The following is a 4,192-nucleotide window of genomic DNA, read 5'->3' on the forward strand; positions in this document are numbered from 1 at the left end:
GCACTGGCTGGGGGTGAGGGACACCAGATGGGTCCGCCCCATCTCCAGCAGGTTCTGCAAGACACAAGACAAGACGCATGATTAGACTGCGGGCAGGGGGTATGGGGGTAGTGGGGGTGAGCGTGTAGGTGGGGGTGAGGGGTGGTGAGGATGAGGGTGATGTAGGGTGAGGGTGCTGTGGGGGTGGTGTTGGGGGGGAGGAGTGTTGACACACATGTCATGGGGGAAACCGCAACTCACTTACTCACCTCGCCGACCTCCTTTTACTCCAGGCCACCAACCACGTTCAGGGCCCTCTTCTCTGTCATAGTGAGGTGCCGCAAGTCCAGGGGTCCCCCTCCAGTCTTCTCCCTGTCTCCCAGCTGTTAAAGGCAGCCTTCTCCTGAGGGTGATCTGATGAGACACATGTAAACGGAAAATGACAGTGTTGGACAGTCTGACACATGCAGCCCAGGGGGTGAGTAGCTGGTGGCCTCAGTGCCCACGTCACCTGACCGTGGCGGCCGGTATGGGTGCTGGCATGTTGTGCAGGGTGGGGGTTCGACCGCCCTCCAGGTTGGGGGTTGGGTTATATGTGTGTGAGATGGGGATTGGTGCCAAGGGCACAGAGCTACTTCCTCACCCTGGCCTGCCTGAGCAGGCATGCAGTTTCTTCCGGCACTGTTGACCAGCCCAGACAGTGTTACGCATGGCGTTGACCGCCTCTGCCACCTGCGCCCAGGCACTGCGAACTGCAGCGACTGGCAGTCTCGTTCCCGGGCCCGGGTACAGCATCATCGACCTCTCCCCCACTGCATCCAGGAGGGTCTCTAGCTCGACGTCAGTAAAGTGTGGATCTGCTCTCCTTTCTGCCATCTTGTTGGCTGGGACGGTGTGTGTGGGGAGTGCAGTATGTATATGCGGCTGTAGCTCGTCAGCCTCCTGAGTGTCAATCGGGAAACCGGCGAATCCAGCACCGTTTCTCATTGGAATTGATTGTGTTCCATGTGGCGCCGGTGCTAGCCCCTTAACAGTAGCTGAATCAGTGCAGGTGTAGTGCCAGTCTTGCTGTCGTAGAACTCCACGAATTCTATGTTGGTGTCAACACTTAGTCTCAGAAACGGAAAATCCAGCCCCAGATGTCAGATACCAGGCTCCCAGCTCACTAAACGTATCAGAGAAGGACAGAAGAAGAGCTTCAAGGATGTGCTGAAAGCCAACATGAAGAAATAAAACACAAGATAAAAAGAAAGACATTAACTCCTAGGAGACCTTTGGATTGAATCAAATGACGGCATGGTCGGTGAGAAAGAGCCCAGTATTTTTAGACCCAATGACAACAAAATGAAGAGAAAAAAAAAAATGGCGGAAAGAACATGTCATGTCCTGATCTGATTAGACACATCCAGATGTCTTGTATTACAAGAAAGCCCTATGTGCCATAAAATCGGCCTCACAGCCAACTTCAGACTTATAGAAGACAATCATCCTCTCTAACAAAGGATAGTCTCTCACAATATTAAGAATGACACAAAAGACTTTGGCAAGTATATTAAGAGAAAGAGGGTGGTTAAGAATAATGTGGGCAGTTTATAAATAAGCATAGTTGATTTCATAATTGAAAGTCAAAAAATGGCAGACTTGTTGAATACGTACTTAGTATCGGCCTTCATAGCAGTGAATGAGGATAAAATACCAGAGATGTGAGGACAACACAAAGTAAATCAAAGGGAGGAACTTACTAGATTTTATAGAAGTTAAATAAAAGATAATCAGGAACATAATAATGATTCAAGCTATTGAGTATTCTCTGGCACATGATTATTCCCACGGTATTAGAGAAGTAGATAAGTGCATTGGCATTATAGATCCTGGGCTGGATTCTCCGTTCCGGAGACAAAATCCCCACGCTGGCGTGAAAACGGTGGTATTTCACGACGGACAAATTGTTGTGAAACAGCCACTGATTCCCTGTTCCGTGGGGGGCTAGCAGTCAGGCAGTGTACAGTACTCAGCTCTAGCTGCCGGTACTGCCTGGAGAATTGCTGGGTCCAGCGGCCGCGCCATGCTTCATGGCAGATGCTGTTCGCGGACCCAGCCCGCGAAATAGTGCCACCCCTTCGGCCAGCTCGCGTGCCCCGGACCGCCTAACCACAGTGTCCCCAGCCCCGAATATGTCCACCGCTGCTCGCAGATCGGCCCTCCCCTGACTGTGGCGGTGCTGGACTGAGTCCGCAGCCACCACGCTGACTTCCCAATGGGTGTCCCATGCAGTCGGGAACTTGGCTGGTCGGGGGCAGAGCATCAGGGGATGAGCCTCAGCCAACATACGGAGGCCGTGGATATGGCGTGCGGCGTACTCTGCAAATATGCCGCTTTCAGGGGGCAGAGCATCGCGAAAGCAGCGCCGCCCCCAATTTTGCCATCATCGGCGATTCTCCGCCCCATTACCGAACGCCATTTCGGTGCTGGGAATCGGAGAATCCAGCCCCATACATGCGATTTAACAGCAGTACATTAAGTCAGATAGCGAGCGATACTTGCCAGGTTCTTCCCGACGGCCAACCACCAATACCGCGACTGGTACCTAATATCAATTAGGGCCGGTATAGATGCCTCACGGCATCACAGAGAAAATGGATGTCCCGCCAACTAATTCACCTGGTCCGCGCCCAGCAGCCCCCTGCTAACGAGGGGGAGCAGCACTTAAACCGATCCCACAGACCAAATCCCAGACAGCACGCAGCCATACCACCGCGCAGACCAGCCCCACCTTTGGGTGATGCTGAACTGGCCAGACTGCTGGATGCCATAGAGTTACAATGGGACACCCTGTTTCCCCGAGGAGGTTGGAGGGTCAGCCACAGGTCAGCTGGTGCCACCTGAGAGGCAGCAGCAGTGGTCTTGGGGAGTGTAACCAGGAGGACTGACATCCAGTGCCATAAGAAACTCAACAATCTCCACCAGGCCGCAGTAGTGAATTGATATTGGCCCCCTGGCACTGCCACCCCCCCCCCCCCCCACCCCAATGAGCCAGCAGTTGACAACACCCCCATCCCACCCTCGCAATGCATGAAGCATGTGGCTCACAATGCCCTCTCTATGTCCCCGCAGGAGAGGTTGGCAGACAATACGATGGAAAGGGCCCAGATGGGTGGCGGGGTGCCGGATATCAGAGTCCTCACCCCATATGAGGAAGTCATCCTGGAAGAAGCGGGGGGGGGGGGGGGGGCGGGGGGGGTGAACAAGGACAGAGCAGTCACTGACATTGAAGTTGTGTGTTTTTGTTTTTGAGAATATTGTTGACAATGTTTCTAAAATTCAACTAAAATTCAAACCCCTCAAGACAAAGATGCATCAATTTTGCTGCCATTCAGAAAAGTTAAGCACAGACAACAGCACATGCCACAAGAGAAAGCAGTTTGAAAAGCCAACTTTTCAGCAAAACGATAAATTAGTTCTCTAAAGTTTCAATTAGAGCTGTTTCGACAGACAATAAAAAACTGCTGGTGCAGCAAGAAACAAATTCATACCAAGAAAATAAAGTATAACAGCCCATTAGGTCAAAGTGCAAAATTCATGATCTTAAAGACACATATATACTATATTTATTATATGACACAGGATTAAACTATTTCACCTCAGGGTTATTGGACCATAATTTACTTTATTCACAGCATGTGGGGAATGGTCAAATAAAGAATGGAAATGCTACATCTGCGAAATGAGTGATGATGTCTGAATTCAAAGCAAGGCTGTTGAGTAGATTCTGCAGCATCTTCCTGTGTCACAGTGGGTGGAGTTAGCACAATTACGGCACAATCCACCCAAAAATATACGGACATTTTGGGTGAGTTTGATGGGGTGTTTCGCGCAAGCTGCAATGGCAAGATTGCAACATGTATTCACCCGCTCTTAGTACAAACAAAACAAGCCCTCACGTGAATCTTACTGTGCCTGAATCCTTCTTTGTCTGCTTCATCTGACTCTCACCTCCGCTGCTTGCTGCGAACAAGGGGGAGCTGCTTTTGAAAGCTCCCTCAGCACTCACTCCCAGTCAAGACACGAGGATGGCAGTGCGGAGACCTGCTCCTCACTTTGGGGAGGCCTACCTGGCCAGGCTTCTGGATGACTCCGATGAGAGGGAGGGCACCATGTTCCACCGAGGCGGTAGGAGAACCAGCAGCAGGGTGATCAATGCCACCTGAGAGGC

This window comes from Scyliorhinus canicula, chromosome 6, assembly GCF_902713615.1.
Source record: "Scyliorhinus canicula chromosome 6, sScyCan1.1, whole genome shotgun sequence".
NCBI classification, from domain to species: domain Eukaryota; kingdom Metazoa; phylum Chordata; class Chondrichthyes; order Carcharhiniformes; family Scyliorhinidae; genus Scyliorhinus; species Scyliorhinus canicula.